Source organism: Canis lupus, chromosome 7 (genome assembly GCF_003254725.2).
Source record: "Canis lupus dingo isolate Sandy chromosome 7, ASM325472v2, whole genome shotgun sequence".
Taxonomy (NCBI): Eukaryota; Metazoa; Chordata; class Mammalia; order Carnivora; family Canidae; genus Canis; species Canis lupus.
In genome coordinates this window covers 76,890,896-76,903,161 of record NC_064249.1, presented here as the reverse complement: position 1 = coordinate 76,903,161, position 12,266 = coordinate 76,890,896, and the positions used below count along the sequence as shown (strand labels likewise).

General features: G+C 36.1%; 1 pseudogene; it reads right to left on the bottom strand.

Moving 5' to 3' along the window:
• Positions 1-9,668: 9,668 nt before the first annotated feature.
• On the bottom strand, positions 9,669-10,820 carry LOC125755495 (solute carrier family 41 member 2-like; annotated as a pseudogene).
• Positions 10,821-12,266: the final 1,446 nt, after the last annotated feature.

Sequence of the window (12,266 nt, the reverse complement as noted above, 5' to 3'; positions counted from 1 at the left end):
TTTTAATATTTTGAAGAACCTTCATACTATTTTCCACAGTGGTTGTATCAATTTATATTCTACCAACAATGCATGAGAGTTCCTTTTCTCCCCCCATACTAGCCAAGCTTGTTATTTCTTGTCTTTCTTATTTCAGCCATTTTGACAGGTGTGAGAGGATATCCATAGGATATCCATTGCGATTTTGAATTGCATTTCCCTAATGATTACTGATGCTAAGTATCTTTTCATGTGTCTATTGGACATCTCTATGTCTTCTCTGGAAAAATGTCTGTTTAGGTTCTCTGTCCATTTTTTAATTGGATTGTTTGGGATTTGTAGGGTTTATTTGTTTTTGGTGTGAAGTTGTGTAAGTTGTTTATGTATTTTGGATATTAACCCCTTATTAGATATTTGCAAACATCTTCTATTCAGTAGGTTGCTTTTTTGTTTTGTTAATGGTTTCCTTTACTATGCAAAACCTTTTAATTTTGGTATAGTCCCAGTAGTTTTTTTTTTTTTTTTTTTTGCTTTTGTTTCCTTTGCCTTAGGAGACAAATCTAGAAACATGTTGCTACAGCTGATGTCAAAGAAATTACTGCCTACTGTCCAGTTATTTTCACAGTTTGTTGAAAATATTCTTTCTCCATTGACTCTCCTTTGCACCTATGCCAAAACCCAATTGTCTGTAATGTGTATGTGTATTTCTGAAATCTCTGCTCTGCTGCCTTATTTACTATTAGCTTTATAAGAAATGAGGTAGTATGTGTACTTCAACTTTGATCTTTTTTTTCAAAAACTTCTTTGTTATACTGGTTCTTTTTATTTTATTTATGTTTAATTTTTTAAAAGATTTTATTTATTTGAGAGAGAAGGAGTGAGCAAGCAAGAGAGAGAGAGAGCATGAGCAGTGGGGGAAAGAGAGAAGGGGACAAGCAGACTCCCTGATAGCAGGGAGCCTGACTTGGGACTTGATTCCAGGACCCTGGGATCATGATCTGAGCTGATGGCAGATGCTTAACTGACTGAGCCACCCAGGCACTTCTCATTCTTTTTATTTTTCATGTAAACTTTAGAATAAACTCGTTTTCATATATATGAGAAATCTTGCTAAGATATTGATTGGGATTGCTGCAAATTTGTAGACCAATTTGGGGAAATTGAAAACTTAAGAATTTCAATTCTTAAGCTACTCTACATTTAACCTCCAGCAATTTATCAAAATTATTTTTTAATTTTTCTGTATAGTTATTGGTACAGAAGCTTCTGTTTTAGGTAAGCTGGCCTCTGCTGTGATTCTTTGTGTTCTCTTGTATCTCCAGATGTTGAAGTGGTGGTTTGTCCTGTGACTTCACTTTTATGATGTGTCTAATAAAATTCATTGTGCTTAGCCTTTTCCTTTGTGAGAAAGGGAGTAATGACACCGAGCTCTTTACATGTTGGAGGTGAAACCAGAGGTGGGAATTAAATTTCAAATATTTTTAATATTTGTGACTGACTTGGCAAAGAGAGAGAGAGAGAAAGAGAGAGAGAGGGAGAGAGACAGAGGTGCTATATCAGTCAGGACAGGCGAGATAACAAACAATCCTCAAATCTCTTAAAACTACAAAGATTGACAATGGAGTAAAAATTTTGGCAAATTTTCTCCCCAAAAAGTAATGACAAAAATGAGTAAGATTGTCAAAAGCCATCATTGTAAAATTCTAAAAAGTGACCAGAGGCATACAACAGGTGAGAAGTTTTATTCAAGAAAAATGATTGAATCTTTGGTAAAAAACAATGGGAGTTTGTGGTATTGTAGCCAAGGGGAGCAGCCATTCCTTTCCCACCTCCTGCCAGAGCCATTCTTCATGGGGAATATTTCAGGACAGGGCAGGGCAGGCAGCAAAAACTGGTGGCTTCTCTGCCAGAGGGGTTAGCTTGATTTGGTGGAGAACAAGGCAAACCCCCATATTAGGTGCATTGTTTAAAACAAAGGGATCTCGGCAAATGACGGCTAATATCTCTGATGGCTTGACCTGAGATCGGGCAACCAACAAAAGAGCAAAGTGGCCAGAAATTTATGAAGTGATCCAGGCTGTGAGATAGCCATAAATGGGTCTTGGTAAGGTTTTTTACTGTCTTAATAAAGTTTTTTATTTGATTTAATCACCATAAATATCCCATAAATAAAAATTACCTTAAATTTGCAAGAGAGCAAATGTTTGAAACTGGCGTTGGGGATAAAATCACATCCCCCCCCCCTTTTCTTCATCTGAAGTGTGTTAGACATTAAGAAATAAAATTCACTTGAGCTGAGAGGCTATCAAAGTACAGGAGCAGTAATGGCTTTTGGAAGAAATGCAGAGGAATTTATTGAATGTATTCTATCTTTTATTTAAAATTAGGGTTAATTTATTGTGCATTAGAAAGAAAAAAAGTTGTTTATACTGTTGTCATTTTCTTCACACAGATCTGTTACTTGAAGAAACTTCTTTGGTGATTTTTTCTCTAAAAATGTCTTGCTCCATGCACTCAGTTCACAGCAGTCCTAGATGGATGTGACTGGTTCACATTTTGGAACTCCAAGGTGTGGGGAATGGAGTACATTCTGAATTTCACGTTTATTTAATAGCTTCTGGGTGTGTACATCACCATGTGTTTTATGTTAAATACTTATGGAGCTCTGCACTTCATTAAACAAAACCATAAGCCAGTTGGTGACCAGAATGAATATTGGAATGGAAGAATTGGGAAAATAAGGGTGAGGAGATTGTTGGCTTGATGATTTCAAATATCCAAAACCCACAAAAATTTTAATTACTTTCAAAACATTGTACAGAATTAGAAAACAAGAAGTGGAGGTTTATTTAGTTACTTTTCTTTTATGCAAACTTGCTTAGCCAATAAGATTTAAGTCAAAACAATGGCTATTTCTAATGCAAGTGGCTGTTTCTATTGAAATAATCCCTAACAGAATGACTTCTAAATAGCAAGCTTGAAGGATAATTCAACTAGTTTTAATTTACAATGTCTTGCTCTCTTGGGACACCTGAGTGGCTCAGTCAGTTTAGCATCCAGCTCTTGATTTCGGCTCAGGTCATGGTCTCAGGGTCATGAGATTGAGACCCAACATGGGGTGCTGCACTCATTGGAGAGTATACTTGAGAATTTTTCTCTCCTTCTGCCCCTGCTTACCACAAGTACGTTCTCTCTCTAAAATAAAAAATCTTTAAGGAAAATGAAATGTCTTGCTCTCTTTATCACGGTAAATTTATTTTGACTTTTAGTTTTTTTATTGTTTTTATCAAAGTGACAAAAATGGAAAGTCCTTCACTCTATCCTCTGTCTTCCTTCTGGACTATGGAAACAGAAAAGTACTTACATAACACTAAATTCAGAACTATAATATTGTTATTAGTAGTAATAGTACTGGTTTACAGAGGTGAGTGATAAATGAAGAAAGCATTGTTCCTTTCTTCATGGGGCTTAAACCTACTAAGATAACAAACAAACATATACAGAAATAGTTCCAAGTTATAGAAAACTCTGATAAAAGAAAATCCTGTGGATATTGGGTAGGAACCAACAAATATAGACTTATCAGGGAAACTGTCCAAGGGTTGAGACTTTCAAGAATAAGACCTGAAGGATGATGGAAAAGAGCCAGATGTGATTTTTAGATCTTTTCATTGAAGAGATAGTTATAGGCTTTCTTTGTTGTGTGCCTTATATTTGGTGTTACTTCATATTCTGTGTGGCTTAAACATGACATCCAGATCTTCCTTTACTTGCAATGGGTCATGTCCCAGTAAAACTAAAGTAAGTTAAAATATTCTAAGTTGAAAATGCTTTGAATACACCTAACCTACTCAACCTCATAGCTCAGCCTTGCCTGCCTTAAATGTGCTCAGAACACTTACATTAGCCTACAGTAAGGCAAAAATCATCTGACATAAAGTCTATTTTATAATAAAGTGTTGAATATCTCATGTAATTGAATACTCTACTGAAAGTGAGAAATAGAATGGCAGTATGGGTACAGAATGGCTGTAAGTATGTCTGTTGTTTACCTTCCTGATGGTGTGGTTGCCTGCAGATGCATCACAGGAGAGTATCTACTGCATATTCCTAGTCTGGGGAATTTAAGAAACAAAACAAACAGAACAAAAGAGAGAGAGAGGCAAACCAAGAAACAGACTCCTAACTAACTAACTGATGGCTACCAGAGGGGAGATGGATGGGAGGAAGGTTTAAATAGGTGATGGGGATTAAGGAAGGCATTTGTGATGACAGGTGTTGTATGGAAGTGTTGAATCACTATACTGTACATCTGAAACTAATGTTACACTGTATGTTAAATAACTAGAATTCAAATAAGAATTTAAAAGATCAAAATTCCAATTTCAATGTATTATTTCTACTGAGTAAGTATGGTTTTTGTACCATTGTAAAGTTTAAAAGTCCTAAGTAGAACCATTGTAAGTTGGGGACCATTTGTAAATGGTAATATCTCCAAACCTTAGTTTTAACTCAGTTATTACTTCTGTAATAATAGGATGAATAGAGGCACCTGGTTGGCTCAGTCAGGTAAAGCATCTGCCTGCAATTCAGGTCATGATTCCAGTGTCCTGGTCCAGGTCAGGCTCCCTGTTCAGCAGGAAGTTTGCTTCTCCCTCTCCCTCTGCCTACTGCTCCCCCTGCTTGTACTCTCTTTCTCTCTGTCAAATAAATAAAATCTTTTAAACATAATAGGATTAATAAGTTATAGCTCATACATGACACAGTTGTATTAAGGATTAAATATTGTAATGCATAAAAAGGACTTGCTACACAAGATGCATTAAACTATAGCTGTTAATTATTATAGTTTTCTTATTAGCTACAGTCTGTTCCTTCTCCTATTCAACTACATAATGTCAAAAATATTTAATCAGACTTCTGAGTAAATTAGTATAATCTGAATCCATTCCCTAATATCTGAGCAGACCTCAGCTTGTAAGTCATCTTGTGAATTCCTGTCTTTTTACTACTTGGATTTTCTTCTCTAAATTTCCAGCCACCCTCAGTTTTTGTTTATTTTGATTCTACTTTTGTAAAATAAATGTCTAAATTGCTCCTCTGGGATTTCCCCCTCCCCCTTAAGATCAACAAACCAATAAGCAAAAACAAAATCCCAACCCACAAAATATTACTACCAAATAGCCAACAGGAAATCAGGTGCAGGTTTATGTTGGCTTGCTGCCAAAGGCTCTTTAACCTTAAAGTAATAGAGAGATTTTTGAAGCTATAGGGTTTCCATAATAGTTTATTTCATAGAAGTGGCCAAAATTAATAAATTGGTGATAAATTGACCATGATTTGTCCATGCTTATATTTTAGCTGCTCCATCCTCCAAATCTACTTGTTCTATAAAGGGATGTTTACAGATTTATTTCATGTTTACAAAATGTACAAGATCTTTACGTAAAGATATTAGCTCCTATGCACTATGATTGTAATATCAATATAATTTTTAAAAACTCAACAAACTGTTTTAATTACTGATTATAATGTGTATTGGTCTAATTTTCAGCATTTTTTTTATACTTGAGTTTCATTGACCTTTTGTTGACCTTTTTAGGTATGTGGGTTTATAGTTTTCATGAAATCTGGAAGTTTTTATTATTATTATTATTATTATTATTTTCTCAATTTTTTTTCTGTGCCACTTCTACAGGAACTCAAGTTAACACGTATGTTGTTCCACTGCTCACTGATGCTCTATTTTTCAGTATTTCTCTATGTTTCATCATTTTTAACAGTTGCTCTTTGTTGTGTCTTCAAACTAGTTAATCTTTTCTTCTGCAGTGTCTAATCTACAGCTTCTCCCAGTCAGTGTGCTGTTCATCTCAGTCATTGTTGTTGTTTTGTTTTTGCTTATTTTTAACCTAGAATTTCAATTGAGAATATTTTATACCTTTTGCATCTTAACATGCCCCATATTTCCTCTACTTTCTTTGACATATGGAATATAGACATAATAACATTTTTTTTCCTATACATGCTACCATTTACATCATTTCTTGGTCTGTTTGTGTTAATGGACTGATATTCTCATTATGGATTGCATTTTCCTGCCTCTTTGCATGCCAGGTAATATTTGCCTGGAATGCCAGACACTGTGAAATTTATCCTGTTGGGTGCTGGATATTTTTATAATCTGAGATTTGTTCTACAAACAATTTGATCTTTTCACAGCTCAGTTTTAAGCTTTGTGCATACAATACCTTCTAAGTTTCTCTACTTGCCCCTCCATTAATTATCAGGTTTTATACCCTGGCCGGTGAGAACATGACCTTCCCTTAGCTGTGTGTGTGAGTCACAGGGATTTCTCTCTCTACTTCTTAGGGTGCTTCTTTCCTTTGTGTGTGGTTTCCTTATGTGTGTGATGATCCATCTGAACTAGCTGAAGATCCTCCAGAGTGATCTCTCCCTGCACTTCTCACCCTGCACCCTGTCCTATTCTCTACCATGTGAATTTCAGCGGGAGCCTCCCCAGATTCCCGGCTCCCTCTCCTCAAGTCAGGGAGATTGCTGGATGATTTTGGGATGTTGCCTCCTGGATGGACTAGGCAGTGGAATGGCGCAATGGTGGGCTCCCCTTACTTGCTTCCTATCTCTCAAGGATCAGTCCTATGCTGCCTTGTGTCTGGTATAGAAAACTATTATTTCATATCTTTTATCCTGGTTTTTAGTTGTTTCATTTGGGAGATGAAATCTGGCCCTTGGCTGAAAGCAGAAGTGCTTTGAAGAAAAAAGTTTTTAAGGAAAATTGTGTGGGTTAATTTTGGAGAAAGCTCCAATTTTTCTGCACAAACACCTACCCTCCTGATATCTTGCAGTCACAGTGTATAGGATCTGACATTTCATGTGATAAGCTTGTAGAAAGGGAAAAAGCCAATATTTTATTGAACATGAATGACAGCATTTTAGTAAAGAAAAATGGAGCTCCTCTTAAGACTAACTAATGGCATTTTAAAGTTATTATACTTCATTAATATTAGAGAAAAAATCTATAAGAACAAAAAATACTCTAGATTAATTGTGGCCAATTGATTGGTTTTAATTTAAGAGTACTCAGAATTTCCATACTTGGGAGATTTTTAAAAAATGTCTATGCATAATAATATTAATGAAATAAATTAATTTTCCCTCATGTTGTTTAGAGATCACTTAAGGAAAATTTATACATATTCTTAGAATGACTCTTAAAAAAAAGGTTTAATTGAGTTGGCAAAATGGGAAACAAAATTATTAAAAATATATAAAAAGTAGAGGAACAGATTTATTAGAAATATTTTTTTTCTAAAAAATAGAGGAAGAAATTTATTAGAAAACATTTATTTTTTTCTCAAATAGATATGTTAGGAATAATGGTAAATTGTTTCAATTTTCTCTCTTGCTGTGGGTAGGAGAATACTTTTGAATCTTGACTTCTTCCAAATTTCTAAACATTTACTAGATGGGAAATTTAACTTTTGGCCAAATAATATACCTTGATTAAATAGAAGTAGTGTTGTACAATTACTATGTTTATATTTCTTTTTGTTGGCTACATACACAGAGTTCTTCTATTTCAAATAGTTTAAAAATTTGTGATGATAGACCTAAGATCAGGTATGTAGGACCTGTTACAATGGTGTTTACTGTCAATATACTGTACAGTGTGAATGTACAGTTGGGGGGGTGGGTAGGGGCAGAAGGAGAAGGAGAGAGAATCTTAAGCAGATGCCACACTGAGATCGTAGCCTGACAAGGGGCTTGATCCCACAACCCTGAGGTCATGACTGGAACTGAAATCAAGAGTTGGCTGCTTAACAGACTGAGCTACCCAGGCACCCCACAGTTTGAAATGTTTTGATATTGTAGAAGTATGTTAAAATTTAGTGATTTGCTTCTGTATATTGGCTACTGGCTAAGCATAAAACAGGTGATTAATTTATTCCATAGAAGTAAAGAATGTACTTTTTAGCAAATCGAAGTCATATTTTAAAATAAAGGAACATTTTTCTACTTTTATTTCATGGAAATTCATTTCAAAGTCTTCTAAAACTCCTTTCAATAAATTTTATCCACTAGCTACTAAATGAGCAATACCAAAGAAAGTTGACATATGTTCAAAGAGATGTGTGTTAGATATAAGATATAATGTACATTCCATTTTAGCCTGAAAATAGCAGCCTGTATTACATGTGGAAATAATGTAAGATTCTATTTTTTAGTGTAGAATCACTAAAAACATCTTAGGTGCTCTAGATTCTTTGGCATTTCACCCCACTATTTTCTTAGTAGACCTATTACATTCCCATTTGTCCTCTGGAATTTGGTCTCTGTTATTGGCCTGCTTGCCAAGAGAGAAGGTAGGGGCCAATCCCAAGGGCTGAGCATTGTCTTATAAGGAAACTGCCTCATTTGGGACCTCTGCATGATCCTCAAACAAGGGGAGGTCGTCTTTTAACAAGGAGAAGTAGGTCATTTCTGCAAGCCTAATGTGTCCAAGGCAATCTGGGAATTCAAAATTCCTATCTGCATCCACCAGATATTCCCAGCCCACAGTTTCACATTTTCATCTGTTATTCATCATGACAATCTTACATAAGCAGACTGCTCCAAGCCTTCTGCCCTTGTGCAGTGATATCAAGATGGGGGCAGTCTGCATAATTCACAGAGTGTCCGGCCCATATGGACTCAAAGTAAGTTATACCCTTTAGTTTAGGAGATATTATGGTTTTATGGTTGCTGATTCTTTCACCTTATTTCTCAGTGTATTTGGACCCTAGGCAGGTAAGTAGGGAAGGGATAAGTAATATATATTTGACAATATTCTTTGAAAGTAAAGAGGGAAGGAGTAAACAAATTACAAATATTTTTTGAGAACAAAATTATTTTAATACCCAGATCCAAAAAATGTATCACAAGAAATGATCACTCCACATTAATATCTCTTATTAACAAAATTTCAGCAAATGAAATCCAGTAATATATAAAATGATCATAATGCTGAAAGGTTGATTTCACATCTGATAATTAATCATTGTGATTCACCTTATAAGTAGAATAAAGGAAGAAAACCATATAATCCTTTACTAGATGTAGAAAAGTTATTTGGTAAGATTCAACACCCATTCATGATCGAAAAAAAAAAAAAACTGAAACCTGATGAAAGAAATCTATTAGAAATCTACAGCTAACATTATACTCCATATACTTCATACTTTCATATTTCTGTTTAAATACAACTTAAAATGTATTTTTTTTACAATTGAAAAATGATAGGGGCACCTGGGTAGCTCAGTCAGTAAAGCAGCCAACTCTTGATTTTGGCTCAAATCACAATCTCAGAGTGATGAGCCCCACATCAGGCTCAGCTGGGAATTGGAGCCTGCTTTAAATTCTCTCCTTCTCCTCTGCACTTTCCCCTGCTTATGTGCTCACTTTCTCTCTCTCTCTCTTTCTCTAATAACTAAATCTTTAAAAATTAGAAATGATGTGTAATGCACATGGTACACGATATTAGCTGTAGATTTCTTCTATTGCTTTTATTTACTCTACTAAATAGAAGAAAAGTCAAAGATGTTCTCTTTCAGAGTTTCTATTCATATTGTACAGCTAGTTCAATAAGACAAATAAGTTACAAAATGAATATAAACTAGATAGAAAGAAGAAAACTAGTCTTTATTTGCTAGTAACATGACTATCCACTCAGAAATCCAGTGTTTTAATATTAATACTTGTAACAAAGTAGCAAATCAATAAATTACTATGAAGATCACAGTGAGAACCGTGTAGCCACTTTTCATCAACTGAAATTCTAAAGGAATAAAATGTTGAGGAATCACCAAAGGCAGTGGAACTTCAGCAGTCCTCTTAGTGAGTCCTGGACCAAAAGCATTCTAAATGAGCAGAATGAACCTTTGGGTTCATCAGGCCATTCTCCTGGCATGCCGTGTAAATGGAGTTAATAGTAATCTCACTAGCATGGATAGCTGCTGAATTCCTACCGAGAACATAAGAAAACTGTATAACAACAATATGTAAGCAACAATCTTGGTCAAGTTGGGTCAGATACAGTTGTTTCCATAATAAGGTTGAGCCACTTTTAGCCATAGCTGTTAGGGAGGCTCTCAGCCCAAGCTCAGAACTGCAAGTTTGGCAGCCAGTACAATTCAGATAGGGGTTAAAACCAAGAAGAAGGCTTCAAACTAATATGTAGTAACAGATCTTGAGGCAGGAGGACAGACCCTGAGTTATCCAAAATTGTACTTCAATTGGGCCCACCTAGGTAATCCAGGATCATCTTCCTCTCTCAAAATCTTTAAGTTAGTCACATCTGCACATGGTCCCTTTTGCTACATGAGGTAAGATATTCATGGTTCTGGTGATTAGAACATGGACACCTTGTCTACTATGACCCACCCACTAGCACCCAAAGATCCATGTCCATCCCCCCATGCAAAATATAGTCACCCCTCTCAATATCTCCCCAAATCTCACACCATTGCAACTTCTTAGTCTTCTTCAAATCAATTGCAAGTATTCCAAAACCAGTTAGCAAAAAACAGCACAAGGATTCACAATGTAATAATGCCCTGGATTCCTTCTATAATATTTTAGTTTCTTTCTGCAATGATATCTTCCTCACTATCACTGGGAATACCTTCACTTTTTAACACGGCAGTAGTTTGGGAAGTGTTCCTTCCAACAGTATAATCCTGGCAGTAGTTATAGTTGGCATGGCCATTCTACATTTGGCTGCAGCTTGAGAGTACTTGACCAATTTTGCCACGAGAAGACTGCTCTGAGAAACTGATACCCCACATGCTGTTCTGATCTATTACTAACAGTCTGTGCTCTGGTTGATAATCCAGCTTGCCAGATGCCATTTTTTTTTTTTTTTTAGAAAAAAATTCCTATCTTTCTGACTTTTCTGTAAACAACTGGAAACATTCTCAGCAGTAAGTTTGAAAACTTATCAGATTGAAATGTGTTAAATGTAAGGCCAGTGTGCAAAACTTCATCCATGACTTGGGTCACTACTTGTATTAGTAATGAGATCTTTTCTTGCCATTAGTCATTTTGTCATTGCAGCACACCATTTACTCCTCAAGTCTCAAGCTTTGCAAGGAACCATAGTAGTTGAATCAGAACTACACAAACATTGGTTTTAAATGAAGGAGTTGACTTCACTGCGTAGAAATGAATAGTGTTTCCACTAAGAAAAAGCATCAGTAGCTGAAGCAGGGATTGGATCTACAAGCACCAAACATGGTCCTGGTTCAAACCTAAGACTTTCCCTCCACTGTCACTAGTTTCAAGTGGATGTTATAAATGGGAAATGATAAGGCCGTTTGCTTCACTCCAAGTATCTCAGACTCCAGCCCATGGCTCTTTCCTGCTTGGCCCCTCATCATACAGTCACCTATAATTCTACTTTCAATGATAATTGTGGACTAGGCTCATTGTATCTTAACACACCTGTTCCACGAAGGTAAGCCATATCCCTAAGAAGGTTGCAAGGCATCATTTTGTTCTGAATCAACAAGATTTCTGAAATCTTTGTGGTTGTTATAGCCCATTGGACTTCTCACATGAGCTGGCCAGCCCTTTTGAAACTAACAAGAGAAATTTGAGTTTTCAGACTGTATGGCACTGTGCCTTTTCCCTCATCACGGACTCTTGTCAATGTCCCATCTCCCCCACGGGTGCATCAAAGTTCTAAATGTTGTTGACCTGCCTGAAGGCATTGTAGACTGTTTGATCCTTGCCCCATGAACATAACTGCCTGACATATGAACCATGAAAAATCTGGCTTGAGTTTGGAAAAACTTCATCTGAGAAAAATTCTTGGCTTTCTGAAGGATAGTCAGCAATTCCCCAGAATTTAATATAATAGTCAACAAGATTAATTTATGTTACATGAATCTGTACCTGGCTAACTATGAGACAATCCTCTGGAAAAAATAATAGAATCAATATAAAATATTGGTAACATCTGATATTTGACAGAGCAGTAACAAGGGCCAAATATTTTTAAAAAAATTATGTGCCTGCATCTTTGGCTCTCAGGGCAGGGGGATTGAAAGACTAATCTTTAAAGTATGATTTCTTTTCCTCCCTTCAGGATTGCTCCACTGGGAAAGATCTGGAAACTGGGAGCAACTCTAGGACTCTGAGGCCACATAGTTTCAAGTGGACTCTAGTGACCTCTATGACTCCAGTGACCTCACCCTTACAGATGCTCAAAGGTTACCTCCTCAGGACTGGCC